At 37.7% G+C, this 26,789-nt stretch overlaps 1 protein-coding gene across 10 annotated transcripts in view; it reads left to right on the forward strand.

Annotated features, from left to right (window-relative positions):
- Window positions 1-26,789, forward strand: part of HDAC9 (histone deacetylase 9) — a 546,893-nt gene that overhangs the window by 15,377 nt on the left and 504,727 nt on the right. The window lies entirely within an intron of this gene.

Here is a 26,789-nt window from a genome sequence, read left to right on the forward strand (position 1 = left end):
TTGTGAATTTTATCTTATAGGGTGTTGGATATTTTTATATCCCTGTAAATCTTCTTGAGCATTTTTTTTATGGGATGCAGTTAGTTACTTGGAAATAGTTTAATTCTTTAAGGTTGTGTTTTTAAGATTAGTTTCTGAGTACTCTACCCCAAACCCCTTTAATTATAAGGTTTTCCAGTCTAGCTGTTGGGAACAGGCACAATTCCTAGCCCTGTATGAGTGATGCATACTATTCCTTCTAATCCTTTCAAGTGGTTCTTTCTCTGGCTGTGGGTTGTTTTCTCAGTGTGCTGATCAGTACACTGCTGAATACCTGAGGGGTTTCTACAGATCTCTGTAGATCGCTCTCTGTTCAGCTCTCCTCCCTCTGGCCCTCTGTCCTGAGATTTATAGCTGCTCTGACCCTCTGTGATTTCCCAGATGCACATCTTCAATTCAGGGATCGTGCTGAGCTCTGCCTTGGTTTTCCTTCCCAGGTCGATAATCTGAAGGCTTGGACAGCCATAGTGCTCATGTCATCAGTTTCTTATTTCCTAGGGTTCACCTTATGTGCTTCCTGTTTCTCAAGGATCATTGCCTGGTATCAGGTGTATTGACAACTGTTGTTTCATGTATTTTGTACAGCACTTTCATTTTTACAGGCAGGAGGGCCATTCCTGTCCCTGTTACTCTGTTTTGGTTGGAAGTGGGTGTCCCCCATTCATTTTCTCTTCTGTGTAAAGTCTTGTTGGTCAAGATAATTTTGGAGACTCTTTAAGCATTTAATACTCAATTTAATGCAGTTTATTGTGATATTCTTTCTACTTTTCAGTAGTTTCCAAACTTTCTATAATGGATACTTTGTACCGTAAACATTTTCAAAAACTAAGTTTTAATAGTCAATTATGTTCTATATTATACTTGATGATTTTAACTATTGCCTTAGCCATTCAAAACCATTCTCAAGGCAAGCTAGTCATAAATTAAGAAGTTAAATTTGTTGAACATAATTATTTACACACTTTTAAGTGGATAAAAGATGCTACCATAGGTAAGTACCATGTTCCCATTTTTTAAGAAGGATTGAAGCCAAGTAGCTTTGAAATAATACACTCTTGAATTTGTATATGTGAATGATCATAAAACAGCTAATGAAGTACTGTCTTCTAAATTGTATCACCTTTAATGGTGTTCCCTTTTATATTTATTTAGGAGAGTCTATAGTTCATGGGTAGACCTTTAGAATGTTCACATGTTAAGCAGTAGTGAACTATATGCTGGTGAACTATTTTATTTTTAGTGTTCTCTAGTATTGTAATGATAAAATAGAGTACTGTGAACTAATGTGAGAATAAAGTATCAAAATTCAGGAGTACATCTTGCTATGGTGCATACATCTTGTTTCTTCAAGAGTTTTCTGGCATTAAGGGCACAATTGACTGTGTTAATTTAAAAGAATCCTTGAGGTGGTATAGTTCCATATGCTATAGGAATATGTCAATGATTTTTAAATTTTTTTAATTTGAGTTTTTAATGTAGTCTTTTGAAAGCTAGTTGTTAAGCATGGCAAGAAGACTACAGTTGCTTTAGAATTCTTAGGAAAATAATTTTGTAAGAACAAATTAAAATTAACTTTCTTCAGCACTTTCATAAATACCAGCATGATGAAGCCAAAATTGTGGCAATGTTACATTGCTATGTTTCCAATATTTAAACATAAAGGTTAGATGAGATTTATATTCTCTTGGAAAATTGAACCAAAATATAAATTATTTATAGAATTTTAAGAACAGAATCTTAAAAAATTGAATACCACTCTGTGGTGGAGATTGCTGGCTGTCTCCCAATATCCCTTTTCTCCATCATCCTCAGACATTTAGACCCTGAATTTTTGCTGGGGACAGACCCCTACAGAATAAAGATGACATTTATCAGCTTCCCTTGCAGCTAGGAATTGTGCCTTGTGGTAAAGTTCTGGCCGTAGGTTCTAAGCAGAAGTGATTCGTGCAACTTCCAGATAGGCCAGTAAAGGACAGGGGTGTACTCTCTCCTTTCCCTTCTTGCTTGCTGGAATGTGGGTGGTGTTCTCTAAGAGGCCAGCACTCTAAGAACAGCAAAGCAACAAGATTTTTTAAAAAGGCCTGGGACAATGATGATGACTTCTTGAAGCAGTGTTACCATAATGGCTTGCAGTTTTATGAGAGCAAGGAAGAAACTTCTATGTTGTCAAAGCCACTGTCATTTTGGGTCTGTTACACACAGGCAAAACCATATACACCGTTCCTATAATTTTTTTGTTCGTAAGATATGTTAGTTATATTTTATAATTGTAAGCTTAAAAGGACCAAGTGATCATATATCATAGAGATCTAAACTTCTTCAAAGGACTTCATTAAAAAAAAATTTGAACTAGTCCATTATCTATCAGCTGAAGAGAACAATACAATTAATCCCATCTGGCCCTTCTCTGAGAAACTGAAAAGATTTGAGGCACATAATCCTTATGCTGACTTGGCTCACTGTTCCTTTTACTTTGTGTTAGGGAGATCACAAACTGGCAGCTCCTGGGCAGTTTTGTTCATATTGCACAGAATTTGAAGAAATATTGTATTAATTGGCAATATTTAAAAATCAGGATATTTAACTTGAAATCCAGATTTTGGCTTTTCTTGACCAAAGAGAAGATCTGACAACACTGCACCTAATTCTCCATAACATTAGGTAGTTGGAGTTGATTTATAGCTGCTTCTTTTAGATTAGACATGTTCTTTCTTGTTTGTTATAGTCCCCACCACTCTGTATTGCTTACATCTTGTGTGTGTTTTAGTTATTTTAATTACTTACTTGATCTTTTAGGCATTTAAATTTCTGATACTCATCTTCCTGGGTAATTTAAGTTTTAAATTAATCTGTTCTAAAAGTGCTTTCACTTCCTTCCCCTTCCCTTTCCCTTTCAATCCCAATTCCCCCTCTCCATCCTTACTACTACTATCCTAATTAGACTATTTTGTCGTCTCACCTTGCTTACTTGTGGTAGAATCCTGACAGACTTCTGGGCCTCTTTTCTTATGAAATCCTTAATCAGCCTCTACACTACTTTTAGAGTAACCTTTGTAAAATTAAAATTTTAATGTGACTCTATCTAGCCTGAAGACTTTGAATGGCTTACCTGCCTTCTAGATGACTTCAGACTCCTTTAGCATTGGTGTGGATATAAAATGGTACAGGCACATTGGAAAACAGTTTGGCAGTTCCTTAAAAAGTTAAACATAGAGTTACCATATTACATAGCACTTCCACTCCTAAGTATATGCCAAGGGGATTGAAAACATGTTTCTAGATAAAAATGTGTACATGAATGTTCATAGCTATTTATAATAGCCAAAAAGTGGAAACAAACCAAATATCTACCAACTGATGAATAAACAAAATGTGGTATATCCACAAAATGGAATATTACTGGGCCCTAAGAAAAGAACGCAGTACTGATTCGTCCTACGACATGGATGAACCTTGAAAACTTTATGATAAGTGAAAAAAGGCAAACTGGTAAGGCCTTTTGTAAGGTCACAAATTGTGTAATTCCATTTATATGAAATATCCAGAGACAGAAATAAGTGGTGGTTACCAGCAGTTGAGGGGAGGAGAAATGGGATGTGAATGCTAGTGGATATGGGTTTCTTTTTTCAGGTGATGAAAATGTTCTGGAACTAGATAGGGCTGATGCTTGCACACTCTGTGAATTTACTGAAAAGTCACTGAATTCTACAGGTTTTTTTTTTTTTAAGATTGGCACCTGAGCTAACAGCTGTTGCCAATCTTCATTGTTTTTCCTACGTTTTCTCCCCAAATACCCCCAGTACATAGTTGCATGTTCTTTTTAGTTATGGGTCCTTCTAGTGTGGCATGTGAGACGCTGCTTCAGTGTGGCCTGATAAGCGGTGCCATGTCTGCACCCAGGATCCACACCGGGGAAACCCTGGGCCACCGAAGCAGAGCGCACCATCTCAACCCTTCAGCCATGGGCCGGCCCCCTGAATTGTACCGTTTTAAAGAGTGAATTTATGGTATGTGAACTATATCTCAAAAAAAAAAAAAAAAAAAAAATCAGAGAACAAGACAGATCTGACTTTTCTCCGGTCTCAGTTCCTGGTATTTCAGGCTTTACACATCGCTTACCTTCCCCTCTCTCTTGTGCTGGTGTGCTAACCTCCTAAGTGCGCTAAGAGTTCCATGCGATTGCTCAGTGTTGTCCATTTACACATTTCTGCCAGATGAGTCCTACCGACTCTCCACTGCCTATGCCCATGGAAAGAATTCCTGATTTTCCTTCATGTTTTAGTTCAGATCTCACCTCCTCCGGACTTCCTTCCCTATACCAGTGTTGTGTTATTTAAGAGTGGGATTAGATAGATTCTCCAGAGCCAAGCAAGAGCACCCTACAACATGACAAGGGACTTACTTTGATGAGCTTATCCAAATTTTGCAATCAGAAAGTCTAAAAAGAAGCTCTTTTTGTTTTAGTGTACACGAAAGTGTTCATGTTTTATAGTTTTTTATTTTAACTTTAAATAAAATATGGTGGGCTAGGTGTGGGGAACCGTGTTCTAAAGCGCACACTGTGTCAAGAGTCTTAATCCAGCTTTGCTGCTTCCGCCTCCCTCCCCTCATCCTGTGCAGGGTAGGAACATCTCCTTTGTGACCCCCAAACACCCTTGGCCCCCCTTGTCACCCTGAAAAGTAACTATCTGTTTATTTTTCTGTCTCCTCATCTAGATTGAGGACTCCTTGGGAATACCTCTTGTGTCTTTCATTTCTCTATGTATACAACTAAATCCTAGTAATTCTCCGTAGAAAGTGTTTGGCAAATTTTGAATAAATGAATGGGCATCCTCAGTGACATCAAATGTAAGCATCTGGGAGAGAGAGCTTGCATTTGGTTTACTAAAGATCAGAGGTCTGAGGACCGTTTAAGAAATGAAATGCTGTGTAATTAGATGCCTTCATTAAAATACAACCTGCCCCCATCTCTCTCAACACACACACACACACACACACAGACCCTCTAAAAAGCTGTTTCAAAAAGAATAGAATAAAAAAAAGTGAGAATTTTCACTTTCCTCAACCTATGCACCTGAGGAAGGTGTTAGATTTAAGGCCTAAAGTAGGTATTAAAATGGCACTTTCCCTAACAGATTTTTAAAGTGTTTTCTGTACTTTTCAAAACAGTCTTTTCTTTTTATGTCAGAAAATTCATAAATTAAAATTCATGTACTAACATTAACTCCCAGTTTGAAATTTTTCACTATGCAGTGGCAAATAGTGGCTAGTTAATATTTTGTCTTTGAAAAATGTGATTATACTTAATTATTTATAAGCAATCCCTCCCTTTTTTACCTTTGGTTTTTAAAATTAGAAATTCTTTCCTATCCTATAGGGTCTTGTTTGGGTTCCCAGAATCAGACCCTGAGACAAAGTTTTGAGAGGTAATTTATTTAGGAGGCAGAGAACACACGAGTAGGAATAAGGAAGGCAGTCAGTACAGGGTGTGAATTAAGCCAGCTACCATTTTGGGCAACAAGCTTAATTCTTCTGAGGAAAAGGTAGAAGGTTCCCCTTAGAACTGTCTACCAGAGAAGCAAGGGAGCTGGGATATTATACCATAGAACCATTGCTTTTTGTGGAGGGCTGCTTCCAGCCTGCTGTGCCAGTCCAGAGAAAACCCTCAGGCAATGAAGTAGAAGTGCTGGCAGTTGGAAGTCTGTGGGCTTACCTTTGAATAGTAGTGGCCAGGGGATGTGGGTGGGCCTCAACAGTGTCTGCTGTGCGTGAAGATGGTGCCCCAGAGTGGGAGGAGTGCTAAAGTGTGAAAAATATCAGAATTTAAGTTAGCCTCACTCAACCATCAGATAAGTACCTACTGTGTGCTAGTACTGTGCTAGTGTTGGGATGTATTGATTTTCTTGTTGAGGCACTTAGCTTTTTAAAGCTCAGATTCTTCATTTATAAAGATAATTTATTTTCCTCCTTTCACAATTGAGACAGAAAAGAGATGATATTCCCAAAAAAACTTTGAAATGTTTCAAGCAGTATTTCAAATTTATTATTATGATATGTACCTAAATGTACCCTGAGAAAGCAGTAGAAATGTGGATAGGCTATAAACTTGTCTCTTATCAGGGATATGTTAACCAGTCAAAAGCTTTTTTTTTTCTTAGGCTGTGTGAGTCTGGCCTCTCTGTGCGGTTTGTATAAGGTAGTAAATTTATAAGTTCCATGAAAGGAATAAGGTACCATGGGGATGGTTATTTTTAGCCTGTTGGCAGTGAAAGCATCCCAGGGAAAGTGGATAAAATGAACCTTAAAGTAATAGGTAGGAATTAGCCATGTGGAAACAGGGAATTTATGAAGGAACCGTGCATTCCAGGAGAGCCTGAGTTGAGTCCAGGGGGCAGTGCAGGTGAGAACCCACCGTGTACCCAGGTTAAGCTTTTGGGCCCATCGGTTGGCCAGGACAGGGTGACATTCTGTCTTTATTGCTTTATTTGTCTGCTAACCAGCTTTGTAGCATCTAACTGGCTACTTAAATTTTCCTGGCCTTTCTTTCCTTAACTATAAATTGGGGATACTGGTGCAAACTATACTATAAGATTTTTTGAAGGATACATTGTAAGGATACATGCTATATATTATGTAGGGCAGTTAGAATAGAACTTACTAAGTTCTCAGTAGCTTCAACCATAGCTTTTGATATCAATGTAGTTTCAGATCAAGTACTGTTGCCTGAAGTGTCCAGCCCTACACAACACAAGGTTTCCCAAAGTATATGGAACATTAATCCCACAACATCTGTAAGAAAAAAGGATTATGAAGTTAAAAGAATTTGAGAAACCCTGTGTACCATAGATGGACTTCATGGAGAGTTACATTAAGATATTAAAATCTCTGAGATGTCTGGGAGTAAATAACCTTTTTGACTTTGTTTAATACTGCATTTTAAATTTCTTTCATCACTGGTTTCTGCCTCCTGTCCGCTCTGCAGTGTAATACCTATTCACATTGTATACTCTTTGGGAAATGCTAATTTGAAGAGATTCATGAGTTGGATCAAGCAAATTACCAATACTTATATACCCATATTAATATTGTCTATCAAAGTAACCATCTTATGGACTTTTAAATGTTTTTAAATAACGTGGACTTTGTTCAAAATATTTTTCAAAATTCTCTCTTTAGGTATGCCTCTGATCCACTTTGCTAGTTAGTGCCCTGACATCAATTGTTACATGATCTTTTACATATTTTATTCCTCATTTTCTACACAGAATTATATTACTTGCTTTATGGTTCTTCCTAGGCCTCAGATATGTTCAGAATGATGTTTTTTTGGCCTCACTTAAGATAATTTAAAGAACATTCCCCAGACAATTCTGAAAGTCAACTTCCAAAAATACTTGGAGTAATGCCACTGTCATTAAACTAAGCAGATAACTTTCAAGGTGAATGGTTTTAAAAGGGACAGCAGCTACTTGGATGTGTATTTTCTCTGCAGAATAAATGGTTTGTCACTTTATAGTTATAGAAGGAGCATTGAATTCCTAGTATGTGCTTGTCTCTGTGATAGATACAGTTGACTTTGGGCAGACATTCATAGTCTCGTCAGGGGGAAATAAATGTTCAAAAGTAATCCTTATAGAACGGGGAAATACAGTCATAGAAAGATCAGAGAGTTATAAAAGTCTGGATGAGGGGTCTGCCTTGAGGGTCAAAAAAAGCTTCACAAAAGCAAGGATACTTACCATGAACCTTGAATACCATGTGAACAATAGAGAGAGGATATTCCAGGCTGAGAGAAGTAAATATACAGAAACTCAGAGATGTGAAAAAGGTGGGGAACTGCAGCCATGTGAGTATGAGTGGATTATAGGCTCCTCATGGGAAAGTAGAAGTTGATGAGGCTGGGAAGCCAGATGGAGTCCTGACCATAAAGGGCTTTAGAAGTGCTGGGGTATAGAGGTTGGAGTTTTTCCTCTAGTTTGTAGAGCACCACTGATAGATTATTAAATAGAGGTGGCCATAGTCATATTTAAAAAAAAAGTTTTCGGTAGCCCTATGCCATTGTGGTGGAGTAGGGAGAGAAAGGCCAGTAGCTCAGGAGGCTGTTGCAGTGGTCCAGGCAAGAGTGAATCTAAACTAAAGTAGTAGGAGTGATGATGGGGAAGACAGAACAACTTTGGAAAATATTCAGGAGATTGGGAGGTAGATTGTCATGAATGACTGGATAAGAAGAATAAGGAGAAGGGGAAGTCTGGGATTCTCTTAGATGGGGTAGGGTGGATATTGGTGCCATTCGGAGTGATTGGGATTCAGGAGAGAAACACATTTCAAGTGAATTCTGTTTAGTACTTGTTGAATTTGAAATGCTTATTCGTTATTCGTTTGTATACCTTCATTGATTCCTAGAGGAACTGCTCTGTGCTAGGTAATGTGCTAGACTCTGAGGATATGGCAAGAAAAGAGTCACGATGTTCCATGTGTCTGTGCAGCTTCAGCCTAGTAGGAGAGACATAAGCAAATAATTACCCAACTAATTACTTAATTAGTAAGTAAATAAGAAGGGGACCTAACTCATAAGGCAATGTGTAATCCGTTCTGGAGATGAGCAGAACAGCCTGGTCTGCTAAGTGGGAGAGATTTGGAGATCGTTGGTAAATAAGTTGCTTTAGTGAAGCCATTAGTGAGATTGTCTAGACTGGGTTTGCAAAATGAGCAGGAAAGAGGGCTGAGGTTAGAATAACGTGAACATTTAAGGAGAATGTTGGATGAATAAAGTCCCTCAGATGAATCTGGAAAAGAATGCCAGAGTAGTTGAAAGTCATGTGGAAAGGGTTGGGAATGTGTGGCAGAGAGGTCAAATGAGATAGGTATAGGAAAGTTCCATGGCTTTAGAACTGCAAGTCCATGCTGGCTCTAGCAAGAGCAGATACAGTAGTGTGGTAGATGTGCAAGCCATATTTCCATGCGGTGGTGTGCTAGAGTTGGCTTGCAGTAACTTGTGAGAGCCAGATTGTTAGATTTTCAGGAATTGTGCAAGCTGGTTGTTAAATATAGCCATTATTGAAAATTAAATTATGTATGCTTACAATTAAATAAATTATATTAAAAGTAAATGTAATAAATATTCAAACTCCTCCTCCTTAATTATTTTACTATGTTTTCCTGTTATCTATGCTCGTAAGGTTATTTATGTCTATTTTATCTAAATGATGGATGTACTATATAATGGTGTGCTACTGCGCATCTCTTCTTTTTTTTCTTTTGAGGAAGATTAGTCCTGAGCTAACTACTGCCAATCCTCCTCTTTCTGCTGAGGAAGACTGGCCCTGAGCTAACATCCATGCCCATCTTCCTCTACTCTTTATACGTGGGACGCCTACCATAGCATGGCTTTTGCCAAGCTGTGCCATGTCTGCACCTGGGATCTGAACTGGCGAACCCCAGGCCACCGAGAAGCGGAACGTATGGACTTAACCACTGTACCACCCTGCCAGCCCCCTGTGCAACCCTTTTGAAGTCTGTGTGTGTTGACTTCACTTTGATATCTTGAAATTAGCCTTAGTGAGAGTATTTACACCAGGGAAATTGGCAAATACTACAAATCAGAGATTTTATTTTGTTGATTGTCTAGACTTAAGAAAGAGAGAGAGTTTGATAATAATGCAGACTAAACTCAAAAGTATGTTGGATATGTAGCAAATACATTGTGAATAGCACAAAAAATTGAGGAAATATTCTTCCAAATATTCTCCAAATATGTAAACTATTATCCTATTCAACAAAGAAGTGGCTGCCATTATTGGTTAACAAGAGATGTTCTGACATACATATTCATTGTTTCACATTAATTTCATTTATTAATGCAAAAGAAAATATCAACCAACATTAATGTCAGTACATACCAGAATTGGTAAATATCAGTGAAAGCATTTTGTAAGAAACAGTTGGCTATATGGAATTTACAGTAAAGATTATTGTATATTTTATTATTATGTGTAAATTGTGTGTTATATCTATATCAGTAAAATTTATAATAAATATTTATGTATACATACATATATACATGCATATGCATATTTATTTTTATGCGAGCCAATTGCTAAACATTTACCAGCACACAATGGCTATATGTATGGGATGTGAGGAAGCAAGTGAGATTTACTCTTTGGAAAAGCATGGTACACAAGGGTTGTTACCCTGGTACTAGGTATATGGGTAGCCAGAAGACATTTGCAGGTTTGGGGACTTTTTTTTGTTTGTATTGTTGCTCCAAGGGATTTATAGCCCTAAAGAGAGAAGCCCATAGAGAGGGAGAAATTGATGGTGCAGAAAAAGGTAGAAATAAATGTTGGAAGTAGATGACAAGGAAGTGGGAGGAAATAAGAATACAGGCCATCATGAGAAACTTAACCTTGAACACAGGGAGCACCCCTATCCTGTAGGGATGAGGAATGGTAACATAACATGATAAATTTAAGTACATGTACGTTGAAATCATTTACATCAGTGAACTGTAATTTAAGAAGAGGGCAGGATGAGCTCAAGAGAAGAAACCCAGAGAAGTCTCAGTTAATTTATGAATAAATGATTGAATAAGAAGTGAATACTATGATTGACCAGGGCAAGTTTTCATGATGATTTAACCTCTGAAATATTGTGTTGTATTTTTAGTCTGTTTTTCTAGGTGGAGACTTTTCAATAAAATGAAAGACAATTTAAAGGCACCTTATGCATTTAAATGCCAACTATTGTTTCTTTTACTTAGCTCTGCAATGTACTGCTGCATTTCCATGGACACGGGTTGAATTTCCACAGGATGATCAAAAATGGGGTATAATTTGAGGTTGACTAAACTCCATTCATTGCACGCATGGATAGTTTGAACACAAGGTAAAATGTTATCCAGACTGCTGAAGAAAACAAGTCTTATTTTGGAACATGACTTTCTTCAGCATTATAATTTATGACTTTTTCGCTTGGATTCTTGCTTTTAACACACTCATATTTATATGTATGCTTCAATCAAAGAAATGCATAACATTTTGCTCTCACTGTCTCAGTTCTATTGGTTTTCCACTATTAAAATTCAGTCTTTATTTTTCTCTCAATTGAAATATAGTAAAGAACTATGCTATATTTTCATAGGACTTTTGTTAAAGTATTTTCAGGTCTATTGTCTCAAAATATATTAATTATCCTAAATATTCGGAGGTGCTGGCACTGGTTATGCTAAATATGGGTATTGCTATTGAATATTACGTGCAACTGGCCCTCAATTACTATTATAGCTCTCATTTTTGAGCCTAACACTGTGGTTACTTCCTTTGCAGTCTAATAGCACCTCATTCATCTGGCTGAGGATGTGGAAGGCTTAGCCTTGACTTTTGGAAGAATAATTCTTCACTCTGTATTAGTGTTGTTAGAGTTAGAACACTGTTGTGGCCCTGCTCAGGCAGCTGGACCTTGTGTTTGTTGATTGATTCATGGTTGCAAGATGCTACTGCTGGTCTAAAGATCATGTTTATGTTCAAGATAGAAAAAGGGTGAAGGAGGCAGGGATGAGACAGTGTTAGGAACGTGGGTCCTGTTTAATCATGTAAGAAAAAGCTTTAGAGACATTTCCTAGGCTGAGTTCTGCTTAGATCTCATTGGCCACCCCTAGGTATAGGAGAGTTTGGAAAGTGAATATTTAGCTTCCCAGCACCTATAGGGGGAGTTGGTAGAGAATGGCTTTGGTTAGAATCTCAAGTCCTGTATAGATCCAACATTTGCATTTCTGTTACTTATCAATATAAGGCTGTCTTACCTGGGAAGCAGCCTTTTTGGTTTCCTTACCTGCTAGCCTAGAAGAAAGTTTCTTGGCCCCCATCTAGACTACTTCTGGAGAAAAGGATCCATTTTTCAATATCAATCTAGATAGAGCAGGCCAGGAAATAAGACAGACCCTGAAATTGAAAGGGAACCAATGTTAACAGCATCTTAGTACCAAATATGGCTGCTGGGAAGGCTCCTGTCAGAAAGCTCAGCAAGGAAGAAAGTAATCTGAGATCAGCCTGATAATACTTTTTGTATCTGAATGATTTAAACAAGTATAGCTGTGTACATTATTGGGTTGTTTTCTGGTTGGTGTGGGACCGTACATCAAGACTTCTTGTTTGAAATATGTTTCTTTTTTTGTGGCTAAAAAATATTAGAAAAGATCGAAATTTAAGAAACTGTCTGTTTGTGGACTACTTGGGAGCACTGAGAATGAATCTGCAGTGTCTATATTTCTAAAATCCATGTCTAGATCAATCTCGCACTATTTACACCTGCAAAAATGAAATATTTTTGACCCTCTAGGCATAGAATAATTCTTTGTTTGGACTTATGAGAATAGTTTTTAAACGACGAAAAAATTTGCAGTGCACGTAAATGAAAAGCCAATTATTAAATTATTTGCAGAATTAAATTCTACCATAAAGATATATGAGATATATATATTTTCTGAGATCTTATTGTATTCCAGTATTGGCTAAGTGATTCATGTATGTTGGTTGATATCCTTGAAGTAGTTACTATTATTTTCCCCTTTTGAGGAATCTAATACTCATAGAGGTTAAGTTACTTGCCCAAGGTTTCAATATCAGTAATTCATAGCAGCTGTGATTTGAAACCAGGCAGTTTGCCACATCTGCCAGGTGTGGACCTGTGCTCTTAATAATAATAACAATTAGGCACTATGCCAAAGATTTTATAGTCATTTCATCTATTATTCATTAAAATCCTAGATGTTGGTGCTGTTTTCATCATCCCTGTTTTACAGCCGAGAATTAGAGATTGACTGAGTATTAGAGAGATTCAGTAGCTGTCTCAGTTTCTCACAGCTTCCAAGGCATGGCTGCCAACCCAGGCAATCTGAGCTGACTGCATGTGGACCATAACCACTTCACTACTCTGCTTGTATGTAGTTAGTCACATGTTTGACTTGTATTGCTATAGTTTTCTATGAAATGTAATATTTATTTCTAAAGAGAAAATTTCATCTACATTGTAAAATTCCAGAAAACCCTCCTTACATTTCTTAATGGTATCATGCTGAGAGACAACTTTCCTCTTTTAGATCGAATTTGGTAGCTATTTTTCTGGTGTAAGTTGATGAAAATTTGATAGAAATTGCTTTGCATCTTGCACATATGACCAGGACTTAGATTAGTTCATTTTTTAGGTGATTGAGTGAATTTTTCTGTCAAAATTAATCAAATATATATTCAAAAAATTCCAGGCTGAGAAAATCTGACGCAAAAATTCAGCAATGATGTAAGATTATGCCTGATTAGAAAAGTTTTGTTTTATGTTACTTGCTGACGTTTTGTGATGAGGGAAAAGTGATCATTTTTATTCTTCAAAAACTATTTTGCTTAAAGGATGTTAACAGAAAGTAATACGTTCTCCCTTATGCTGTGAATTGTGATTGGAAACAAAATGAGATTGCTATTCAGTCTCAAAAAATAATCTACTTCATTACAGAAACATTCATATGAAATTATAGTTCAGTCTAGACCAGTGGTGGTTTCATTTTAGTTCAAATGTGTATAAAACAAAATGTAATACAAATTTGTTACATGGAAAAAAATCAAGTCTGTATTATTCCAGGCACATTTTATCACCTAGTTCCTTTTCACCCAGATTCAATGCTGTTTTATAGTGATTGACTCACAGGAGAAAGATCTGTGACTTCTATCTTGCTGCATGACCTTGGGGAAAATTGGCTTAAATGTATGAAAGGATATTTCAGGCATTGACTCAGACTAAATAAATGTGCTAAATTTGATACAGTGAGTGGGAAATTTTTCTCACCACATGGAACCACTAATGAGCTTGGGAAGTAAACATGGTTAAGTAGACATAGTTGCCTTTTTGTTACAATAATTCTGAATTGGTCCATTAGCATGAATATTATTTCAGTGAACTTCACATTTGTAGCTTTGGGACTGACCAAAAAAAACCCCAAACCAAAACAAAATAAAATGTCTCCAGATGAGAGAGCTGTTGTGGGTTGAATTGTGTTGCCCTAAAAGAGATGTTCAAGTTCTAATTCCTCGTACCTTAGAAAGTGACCTTATTTGGAAAAAAGGTCTTGGTAGATATAATCAAGTTAAGATGAGGTCATCCTTGGGGAGGATGGGCCATTAATCCAATATGACTGGTGTCCTTATAAGACGAGGAGGAGAGAGAAACAGAGACACACAGGGAGAATGCTTATGACAATAGAGGTAGAGATGAAGTGATGCCGCAGCAAGCCAAGGAAGGCTAAGGATTGCCAACAACCACCAGAAGCTAGGAGGAGGCAAGAAAGAATTCTACCCAGAGTCTCAGAGGGAGCATGGCCTTGCTGACACCTTGATTTCAGACTTCTAGCCTCTAGAACTGTGAGAGAAGAAATATCTGTTGTTTTAAGCCACTTAATCTGTAGTAGTTGTGGCAGCCCTAGGAAACTAATACAAGAGGTAAAAATGGAGCAATGATGGGAAGAGTCAGTGGGAGTGCTCTGCGGATTTGCTCTTTCTCCTGTAGTTCACATCTTCCTTCTTGTCTCTATGTTATTGTCATAAACATCAGAAAACTGAGTTCTATTTCCCCCTCCATCACATACTTTTGTGACATTACTTAATCTCTCTGGCTCTCATTTGCTTCTTTGGTGAAGTGAGGATCTTGCACACATCTGAGTAATAACAAAAGCTGACATTAATGGGACTTTTCCCCATCCAGGCCCAGGGTTCAGTGCTTAACATGTATTATTTCATTTATTTTTCATAAGAATCCTTTGAGGAATGTATTATTATTATTAGCTCTACTTTACAAATGAGCCAATAATATTTCTCTGTGACTTCTCACTTTTTCTTGTCCCTTCAGAGACTTGAAGATGGGAGTCAGAACTGAAATAGTGTTAGTATTCATGGTTCCTTGATGGGAAAGGTAACAACAGATACCTAACTTAATTTAATCTGAGAAAGAAGGGGTGAAAGCCTTGGAAAGGGATGTTACATCAACGTGGTATTCTCACTTTGGCCATGTCACAGTTTCTTCATGTGCAGAATAGAGGGTCCATGTTTTCTTTTTTTAAATTCTTTTTCTTTGTTATACTTTATCCCTTTTTTATTGTTAAAATTAACATAGTTTCTTTATTTTCTAGCTTGCTTGAAAATTTCATTGTTGGAGCTACTTCAAGTTAAGATATGATAGGGGAATTTAATGATATAATTTCCACTATTGATGTTCACCATGTGCTAGGCATTGCATTATGTGTAGCAACCTGTGAGGTAGGGGATACTGTTATTCCACAGCTGACAGACTGAGGCTTAGAAAAGTAACTTGGTCAAGATTACTAGTCTTCAAATCCTTGTCTATTTTGCCTCCAGAGTTGATTTTTCATTCTTGTTAGAGAAGACCATTAACACAGTGACATGGACTAATTTATCAGATTAATGATCAACTTTGGAAGCTGAGCACCTGGGCGGTGAGAGGATACTGGCCAAGATAGGTGAGTATGGGAAATCCAGAAACATCTGAAAAATGGTATCCTGAATTGAATAGGTTAGGCTTAGGGATAGAGCACACCATGAGGACCCCAGGTGCATCAGCATGGGGATATCAAAGATGAACTTGGCTTCTTTCAGAATATTTAATCTAAAACTATTCTAGAATTAGGCTAACTTATGCTTAGTTATCATAATTAGGGCCAAGCAAAACTTGAATGCTTCCTGCTTAACGTTTTGGTTGCTGTATATTCTCCCGTTCAAGAAGCTGGTAACAAACTTGACAATCTACCCCTAACATGGACCTTTCAGTAAATGGTAGGTTACAACCTTACAGTAGAAAAGATGTTATTTATGAAATCAGAGTGCTTAATAAGTCCATTCCATGCTGTTTCCTTGGAAGGCATAGACACTGTGTCAGATACCTCTAGTACTAAAAATTCTTAGAAAATACAGCAAGCAGTAATGTTTGAGTAGGTCTTGCAGGCAAAACTGATCTGACCAAGTGATGTATGTCGGTTAAGTAAAATATGAAAGACTGTCTGTTCCATCTCAGCTGAGAATGTTTGCCATAAAAAATGTTTGTTGTGGCACAGTAGAGAGACGGAAGCTACTGGTTTCTTGCTACCCAAACTTGGTTAAATTTGTCTTCTGTCTTCTAGACCCTAGAGAACTGTCAGTCTCCTGAAGAACTGGGCAGTATGGTGAAGGAAACAGGAAGAGAGTTTGAAGAGCTTAGCCAGTTTACCAGAAGGATTTACTGGGAAAACGCACTTCAACAGTGAATAGACACTGGAAAGTCTGACTGTCTAATTTGGATTTTCCCTAAATACCTGTCACGGTGAAGTGAAATATTTGTTGGACTGGGAGTAAGTGTGTCAGTATTTTCGGTCACAGGTCTGCTACAAATTAACGTTAGGACTAGAAAGTGGAGCTTTGTGGCAATAACTTTCTTCATGTGGCAGTAAGTGTGGGTTTTTACATTCCCTTTAACTTCCCACGAATTCCCTTTCTTCCTACAAAAGACCATAGGTGTCATATTGAGAATGCATTTGAAGTGTTGATCAACCCTCTGGATGTTTGCCATGACCTTGCTGTGCTTGCTGTATTTGCCATCAAACAACATTTTCATGGGTAATATATAGGAAGTTTGAAATGCAAATGGTACCACAATTTTTATCCGGAAAACAATATCTAACAGGTAACAGTAATGGTGACTACTACCATTATGTAAGAAAGCATTTGTTATGGGCCAGGTAACCCACCAATACTCTATAGGGGAAGGCTTTGCTCTTTGGGACATATGGCAATGTTTGGAGACATTATGGGTTATCACAACAGAAGGGAGGAGTGCTACTGGCATCTCTTGGATAGAGCTCAGGGATGCTACTAAACATCCTACAGTGTACAGGACAGCCTCCACAACAGAATTATCTGGCCCCAAATGCCAGTAGTGCCAAGGCTGAGAAACTCTGCTTTATATCCAGTCCCGTATGTAATTTATATACATGGTGATCATAGAAGATGTTAAGCCCACCTTACAGCTGAGGTTCAAAAAGGTTAAGTCAATTTCTCAGTGTTAAACAGTTCCTTGGGGACAGAGCGAGCATTCCAACTTAGTCTCTAAAGCCTGCTCCTCTTAAACTAAGAAATGATCCCAAAATATAGACCTTTTGGGTGTTTTTCTATGTTGAGAAGTGTCCTTCACCTCAGTTTCTTCATCTTTAATATAAGAAGATTTTGTGTCTTTTAGGGAGAAGTTTATAGTAATATATTTGGGCTGGGGGTAGGCAGTGGGAAAGAAAGACAGGGGGTTTGGAGATTTTCAAAAAGTTGAGGTATTATACTTAAATGTAATATTTTTGGCAAAAATCTGTAGTCATAAGCAGTGTGGGTGAAATACAAAATGTATATTTAGAGTTTAGTGTTGCTCATACATATGCATTGTTTTTAGATTAAGAATGAGAGCTTTTGGTTTTTGCTTCTCTTTGTATCTTTCAAAAGCAATTTGATTTGTTCTTCTCTTGGGCGTGATGGTGATTTGTAAAGCTTGCTGCTTGGTGAGGAATTGAAGACTCTTTGTAGATCTTAAGGATGAGAGTTTACTTCCATGCCGGCAGTAAGGTAGATTTTGGGTGTTTTGGACTTAAAGCATAACAAGATACAGAGACATGGGAAAGGCCGAGTTCACTGTGAGGAGAGAAGTGTGGAGAGCCCTATGAGGAAGCTGTTTTATTTACTTCTTTGGTCACTGATAAATCTCAATTTTTGGATAAAGCCTGACAGATAAATAAGGTTACTGGAGTATAAGAGGTGGGGAAAAGTTAATTTAAGTTATTTTATTTGAAAACTTACATTTTATGAGTTGGAAGTGTGGCTTAGGAAAATTAACAAGACTCATCCCTCTATGATAATATATTTTTGCCAGAATATTAAATTGCCTTTAAAAAAATTCTTTTTTCTTTTGGTGAGGAAGATTAGCCCTGACCTGACATCTGCCACCAAGCTTCCTCTTTTTGTTGAGGAAGATTGGCCGTGAGCCAACATCTGTGCCCATCTTTCCTCTATTTTATATGTGGGATGCCTGCACAGCATGGCTTGATAAGAGGTGCTAGGATCCGAACCTGCAAACCCCGGGCTGCTGAAGTGGAGTGTGTGAACTTAACCACTATGCCGCTGGACCAGCCCCTGAATTGCTTTTTGAATAGTGTATTTTGGGACTTGTACATTGATAAATACAGACAGCTGCCCTAGGTAGGGTGATACCTGCCCCTAGAGTTTTACACTTGCACAGAGAGTAGGGTTTATTCTGGAGACTTAGAGCAGCAGCTTCAGTTGCTTTGCACAATAATCGCATAGAACAAAGGCACTTCTTTGATTGACCTGGTGTTTATTCTGTCAACTGGTAGATTTAATAAAGAGAGAAGGGACAGGACATGCAGTAAGATAAGGTGAGCACCATAACAATTTGAAAATAACGCTTCAGAATTATTTGTAGAAGAGCTGAAACAGACAGCTTCTAATCAGCATCCAAAAATTGAACATTTTAAGGGAGCAATACACAGAGATATGCTCAGTGTGGCAGTCAAGTTAACTGAAAGAATGAATTCCAGCTTTTCGATGTTAATTTCAAAGCATTAAGAACACTGAGGTCTAATCTTATTACCTTATATTAACTGTAAACATCATTATTTTCATAGGCCTTCACTAGTCATTGCTATTATTTTTAAGTAAAAAAAAAGTTACAGTATTATTGGGAATAGTTTTGGACACTCTGAAACACAATGGTTCACAAGGAAAAGATGAGGAGATCTTGAGGAAAAGATGAGATTCTCTATATCATATCAAACCTTGATTTGATTTACAGTTGTTAATTTGCTTCTTTTTCAATCTTTTATGAAACAAAGCTACCCCTTCAACATGCCAGTTCCCCAAAAGCCAACATCAAGATCCATGGTTTCAGCAGAATTTAAATATGTTACGGGAATTACAGTATTGAAAAGACCCCGTAGCATTCAATCATAATATTTTATAGAAGGCAGAGAGAAATGTTACTTTATTTTCACATACAATTGAAAGATTATGCTAGACTTGATTTTCTTTAGAGACCATATGCATATTTACCAGTAGAATAAACTCTGGTAGTTATATGTGTAGGTTGGTGAGAATTTGGATATGTTATATGAGGGCAGTGTTCTTATAGGGAGAGAAGAGGATAGAAAGTAATGGACCTGACTCTTACTGAGTGCTTACTGGGTTTCAGGCACAGCACTGGGGGATACTATATCATATAAATGTCACAACAGCGCTGGGACCTAGATGGTGTTATTTTCATTTTACAGTTGAGTAAATAGAGGTAAAAACGCTACAATACCTAGGAAGTAATTTTTCTACTATACCCTGACCTATCTCTAGTATCTGGATGAAGATATGGAGATTTTTAGAGGGGTCCAAGTTACAGTTGTTGGTTGACTTGAACACAAAACTCTGAGGATTTGGATTTATCCCTAAATACAAATATTTCTGCTATTTGGGTTTTTTTTCTTTATTTTGGGGCAAGGTTTTCATACACTCAGTAAAATTACTGCTTGAAATATTTCCCGGTGGCCCTAAAGACACATTGGTTACAATGACAGATTTTGGCACCACAGGTGCTATTTAATTTGTAAGGTAACATCCTCCTGCAACAGAAAATTACTTTAAAATGGAAGCCAGTAGATTATCTTAGTTCTTATTTTGCATTGTTATCTGGTACTGCAAGATGTCACAACCTCTTTTTATTCAGAGCTATTTTATCCAGAATGGCAAAGGGGCATTGATCAGTTTAAAGCTAGAAGTCTAAATGTGATTTTTGCAGCTGATAACTCAGTTTCACCCGTGTGTATTTTAATTATAAATAAATATGCAACCCCCTAATTTAAAACAGGTTGCATTCAAAAGTTCATTTGGAACAGCGTTGTTTGGAGTTTGAAACATTTTTCCATAGAAACAATGTTAGGTTTCCAGGCCAACCCACAAAAGCCTATTTAAACCATATTGTACAGTTTCTGCTCTAAAATCATCATGGGGCCCACACAACATATATAATAATATTTCTGCTGGGAAAATGCATTTAGAGTTTGGCTTGGAATAGACTAGAGCTTCACTGGGTTGAGCTGGGCACTTGAAGTCCTCCCGCCATCTTGGCAATGAGAATCAGCATCATTTTCTCATGATGCTGTCTATGATTCCCATGACCTGGGTTGAAGACTGTAGCAGGATGGGGGCTAAAGCAGGGAAGGGGCATCTTCCAAGGGTGGATACATGATTCAACTTGCTTTTGGCTGCAAGCAAGAGACTACTCAATTTGAATAATAAGGTTTATTCTCTCTCATAAGAAGTCTGGAGCAGGCAGTTTCAGCATTGGTTAATTCACCAGCTCAGTGAAGTCAAGGTTCTAGGTTAGGGTAGGTTCTTTGAAATCTTTATAATCTCGAGGTTGTAAGATATTCCCTGAGGCACAAGAAGCTTGACCTTGCATAACAAACTCTGATGAGGTGAAAGACTGATGAGTGGTCTCTTGGTCTTGTTAAGTAGGAAAATATTGCCCACAGTAGATTTCTCTTTACATACCCTTGGCCAAACTCTGAGTCGGAAGCCTGCTCCTAAACCAATCACTGGCCACCAAAAATCAGATTCCTAGAACTAGCTTACAGCCTAAGCTTTAGAAGAATTATATTTCATCTTCTGGGAGGTGGCGCAGTTGCCCACCTTCTCTGAGCATGTTGCCAAACTCATTTGGAGATCTGTTGACAAAGAAGAAAGTGGAATGTCTGTTGGGCGAATGTCATCCATGTCTTCCACACTGTCTGCCACTAGGGAGCAGTGGTCTGGGGCAAGGGGAAGGTCATAAAATCTGAGATTTTGTTTTTGCTCTCTCCATCCAGCTCTGTGATCTTGAAATAGTCATGTAATTTCCCTCCCCAGACTCCAGTTTCTATAAAATAAGAGGGTAGGATAGATTCATTTATTCCTCAATTTATCATTCAACAAATGTTTATTGAGCATCTACTTTGTTACAAGCAGTATTTTAGGCACAGCGGATGTTGCAGTGAACCTTCAGCAGTCCGTCCCAGCTCTCTTATGTTTCTCTGTGATTCCATGGGATAAGCTGTGGTCCTGGTAAAGCTTTGGGGGTTGGGGTAGGAATGGAGTAGACACATAAGGCTGTCTGATAGTGTAAACTCCTGTGGGGCTTTCTTGGCCTTGGCTGGTTCATATCACTTATTTTCTTTTCTTTTGAGAATCCAAGAGATTGATCTGATCCCTTCAGCGGTCCTGCCCCCAGGTGTTGTTCCTGATCATTTCTGTCTTTCCATTGCCCATTCTAAAACAAGACACAATCTCACTGAATTTTTCTTATACTTCTGCCACAAAACGGACAGATAAGTTGATTGATGTTTCCAGAGGTTTTTTTCTTATACTGTTAGCAATAGAGGAAATGGATGGTGGTGGTGGTGTGGAGGGAGCTTCTTCACTTCCCCCACTTTTTTCTCTTAAATCTATAAAGTTAAAAGTGCATAAAGAGAATAACAGTGTTTCCTTTGAATCCAAAGTACTGAAGTAAGATCTACTTATATTGCTGAGAAATATCCGGATTTGGTGAGGAAGGAGAAAGTGTATTGGCAGAGATTGATCAACGACTGAGAACAGCTGCAGGAGCACTGAGAGATGAGGTTACCCTCCGTCTTCTACCCTTTGTCTCAGCCATATCCACTCCTGCTCCCTGGGAGCCTGCCCTGGCCTGGCTGCAGTTGGGTGAGGATCAAGGACTGGAGAAAGGAAGAGTCTGTGCAGGCAACGTCAGAGATTGTGAGCAATGAGGGAAGGAGAGGGAGAGCTCAGCAGAAGTCCTGCTGCAGCCCAAGTTCCTGGGCCTTTCCTGAAAGTCCATTTGCTAAGGGAAAGTATGCAGATAATCAGATGTAGCAATAAGACAAGTACTGGCTCATGATAAATATGTTTTTTTTAAATGATAATACATTCTAAAGTACTATGGTGACTTTAATTACCATGCTTTAGAGTTCTAGTGAAAACTTTTTGGATGTGTGGATCGTAGATGATTACAGTTTGTGTTATGTCCTTATCCATTTACCTTAGGAGTCCTCAGACTTTTTCTGCAAAGGACAAGAAAGTAATACAGTATATGAGGCTTTGTGGACCATATGGCTTGTGTTCTAAGTGCTGTTCCACTCTGTCACCATAGAGCAAAAGCCCCAAAGATGGAGGGTAAACGAATGGACGGAGTGTGTTCCAATGACGCTTTAGTTATAGGCAACTTCTTTGCGTTTCCTTCAATTTCATATAATTTTTACATGTCATGAAATATTTTTCTTCTTTTGACTTTTTTCAGACATTTAAAAATGTAAAAGCAACTCTTACTTGTGGGCTGTGCTAAGAGAAGCCAGAGGCCAGGTTTGTCCCTCTGGTGGTAGTTTGTGGACTCCTGGTCTGACTATCGTCTGTTTATCTGTCTGTCTGTCTACCTATCTACCTACCTTCTTTCCTCTTGCGTCTGTGAGTAAGAATCTGATTCCATTAAATTCTATACAGGGAATTCTTACTTATTCATATAGTCAGCTAGTCTAAACACTTATAAAGGAGACAGAGAATAAGTGATCTACTGGATCTCTCATAGTGATTCACTTCTGTTTTCCTTGGTTGAACTTGTATAAGCTTTAAGTATTATCTTTATTATTTTAAAACACTACATTTAGCATTCTTATAACCAATTTTGAGTAATTCCTTTGTAAAAGATCCTTAAGGAAGTGCATTACATCTAATAATAAATGATCCTGGATCTTATTAAGACTTGAAAACCACAGGAGAATGATAGTGTCACGTCAGTTTTTATATCCTGAATAGGGCATGTTTTTTTCTGAGTCAGACAGGCAGGACCTGGATAGCTGTATATTACTGTTGTGAGCCTTATCCTTTACTGCAAATCAAGTGTTTATTCCGCTCCTGAACTTAATTAGCAGCTAAGAGCTTTGTGCTCTGTATTTTAAGGAAGCATGTGATTTGTTCATTAGTTCAAAAGCAGATTAATTATTATATCTTTAGTCACCATCTGTAAACACATCTATATTGGTGAGCTCTCTCCTGCTGAGTTACCTTGAAATGCCCTGTGGTGTTTTATTAGCTTTCAATTCTGTGTTTATTACAGTTGGCTGGAGATTTTTCAATTTAGTTTATTGGCCACAGAAAGTCCAATCCGGCTGTGGAAACTACCGATTTCTGAGGGAAAGGGATTTATTAATGCTGGCTATCAATTTGCTATAAACATTTTCCTCAAGTCACACTTATGTTTTGGTTTGGGTGAAAGATATCAGTAGTTTGATTATAAGCCAAGGTTTTAAGCATCTTATGTACTCTCTGGGTTCAAGGAGGAGCAGTTGGGAATAAAATTAGTAACCTGCATAAAAACTATTTTCTGAATCCACGTCAGCCCCAGACAGAATTATTAAGTACATGAGGGCAAGAGGATAAATAAATAGTTATTGATGCATTGGCATTTTAATATTATTTAATTTTGGCTTTGCAACAATCCTTTTAAGTTGCAAGCAATTCTCAGAGAATTTAAAGAACTTGTGTTAGGTCAGTGGTGAAGCTGGGATATGAACCAAAGTCATATGACCTGTAAGTTTATGCTCCTCTTCACTGGTGTCTAGGTTGCCAGGTAAAATACAGGATGCCCAATTAAACTGGAATTTTATCTTATCAACAAATAATTTTTTTAGTATAAATAAGTCTTAAATATTGCTTGGTACATATTTATACTGCAAATATTTGTTGTTTATCTGAAATTTAAATTTAATTGGGCATCCCATTATTATCATTATTATTATTTACTAAATCTAGCACCCCTAGTAACGCCCCTTTCTCCTCTCCCCTTCTCTAGGCATTCAAGCTGTCCAGGGACCCCCACTATGCTGCTAGCTTTAGTTTATTAACCTTGTCTTGTCTGTTTAGGCTGCTATAACAAAATACCATACACTGGGTGGCTTATAAACAACAGATTGATTTCTCACAGGTCTGGGAGCCTGGGAAATTCAAGATCAAGGAGCTGGCAGATTCAGTGTCTGGTGAGGGCCTGCTGTGACCTCTGCTGGTGGAAGGGGCTAGGGATCTCTCTGGGGCCTGATTTATAAGACTCTAATCCCATTGACCTAATCACCTCTGAAAGGCCCCGCTTCCTAACACCATCATCTTTGGGCTTAGAATGTCAGCATGTGAATTTTGGGGGAGCACAACCATTCAGACCACAGCAAACTCCATTCTTTGCTTTTTTAGTTTGAAGTTTACCTGCTCAGGACCATTAAGTGAGGATCTTACTTTTTTTGAAGTGTCCAGAGACTAATCTGATAAAGTAATTCGGGTTAACCTCCTTATCAGAGCTTATGGCTTCGTGCATTATTTCTTCCAGGTTACGTGTTTATTTAACAAGACCTTCTGTAGCCAATACTTTAATACATAGTAACTCCAGAGGCCAGAACTTCAGACCCCATGCAAAGAAAATGGAGAAGAGTTTTGAAACCATTCTTTTAGTTATTCTGGGAGTGTGTTTTTCCTCATTGAACCTCAGTTTGTGACTGTATATATTTTTTTCATCTAAAATTCTATTATCATAGTTGTTCGTTTTCTTGCCTTTGATTCCTGTGTACTTCACACACTTAACACCAATTTTGGTGCATTTCCAAAGCAAACTATTATAAAATACTCCTGAAAAATTTAGTAGATGATTGACATCTCTAACAATTCTGAAACTATATTTTCACTTTTAGTAAAAGGTCATTTTTTACAGTAAATTTTTGATTTCTTGAGCAATCGGAATACAGTTGGAGAAGTTAGAGTTCTCAGCATCTAACTGCTTAGCCATATACCAAGGTGGCGGTAGACCAGGAGTTTCTCAGTGCAGCTAAGGCAAGCCAGGGCCTTTCATACTCTGCCAAAACTCTAGGAGACATATCTTTACCAAAAAAATCAGAGATTAGGCTGGAAAAACACTGGGTCTGTTAGAGGGATGGTCTTATTATATAGTTACCATGAAGAATTTAAGAGGGGCACCAAACTCTTTTTGGACTACTAAGCTGAAATGGTGTGTTGTTAACTGTAACATAGATCAGCTAATTTCATCTCTCTGGCGCTTGCCTTTTTCATCTGTAAAATAAAACGAGGGCGAGACTGGGTGACCTCTGAGGTCTTTATTACTTTGGTACTGGCTGCAACAGAGGTGGGAAGCCTCAAGCCATATGAAACTTTTCCAGAACTACTTCTCAGGATACCTTAGGATAGCTAAGAGATTACAAAAAACGCCTCAACTATGGGCACATCTTTTGGAATAGAAACAGTGGATCTGGAAAGGCTGTTCTCCAAGGTCTGTGCAGGCAATAATGCACTCAGATTTGACTATTGACAGGGCAGGAACATTCATGGGGTTGAATGGCATGTTTCACCTAACGATGGGAGTTAAGTAAAATATCTTCTTAATGGGCCTTTAATTATGCCATGCCTCTTTTCCCTTATAATTAATGCATCTGAATCTTGATTCTCTTCCCTTTTCCTTCTCTTTCTCCCCTCCCTCCTTCCCTCTTTCTGTCCCTTCCTCCTTCATTCCCTTCCTTCTTGTTCTTCCTTCCTGCCATTTTAACATGATGAGAACAGGACTTTTAGGAGATAGTCTTCCAGAAATAATATAATTGTATTGCCTTATCTGGATTTCCAGAGCTTATTTTTCTCTATGTGCATTCTGATGAGAGAGAAAACACAACACAAGCCCATAAGCCTTTCAGATATGTTGAAGAGAAGGATATTGTAATTGGAGCAAGAAGATTGGGGGTTCCTGTGTCCTTTTGTTATTTACTATTTGTATGACTATTGGAGAAGTCATGGAATACATTTCTTTACATCTAAAACAAAAATATAATCTCTATTGAACTCTTAGGGCTTCTTTAACTCTCAAATTTTATGAGAAAGCACTTTTTAAGTTGGTATATACTCTACAAATTATTCCCTCACATGCCTGGGTAGAATTATTTTCTTTTCTTTGTAGTTGTAATGTGTCTTTCTTTCATGCTAGATTTTAAGTTTGTTGAGGGGAGGACCTTATTGTATTCATCTTTTTAACCCCAATTAATAGGCCTATAGAACCCCTAAAATGGGTAGGTATTTAGTAGGTTTCTGTTGTATTAATGTACAATACATATAGCAGTACACATAAATTTAACTACTTTTCATTTGACTTACGATTCCATTCAGTTTTTAATACAATATTAATATTGGAATTTTAATGGAATGGAATATTTAAATTTATCATCATATTTGATTAAGTGCTTTACTTTCTATTTTTGCATATTCATTTATCTGTAATTTCTGAAGTCTTGCCAGGCATTTGTTGTGGTGTCCACTCATCCATTCTTAATCCATTCATTTATCCAAATATTTACTTTCTCCATAAACTGTCCACTGAACTGTGCTAGGCACAAAGCAGACATGGCCCCTACCATCATGAAGCTTGTAGTCAATGGAGGAGAAGCCAATAAAAAAGTAAAGATAAGTGAATATGTGATTGCAAATTAAGATAAGTGTTAAGAAGGAGAGCATCAGGGTTCAAATGAGAGAATAACAGTGACATCCTCCCTAGATTGGCTTAAACTCTCTGAGAAAGTAGCGTTTAAGCTAAGAGAGAGCTACTGT

Source organism: Equus caballus, chromosome 4 (assembly GCF_041296265.1).
Source record: "Equus caballus isolate H_3958 breed thoroughbred chromosome 4, TB-T2T, whole genome shotgun sequence".
Classification (NCBI taxonomy): domain Eukaryota; kingdom Metazoa; phylum Chordata; class Mammalia; order Perissodactyla; family Equidae; genus Equus; species Equus caballus.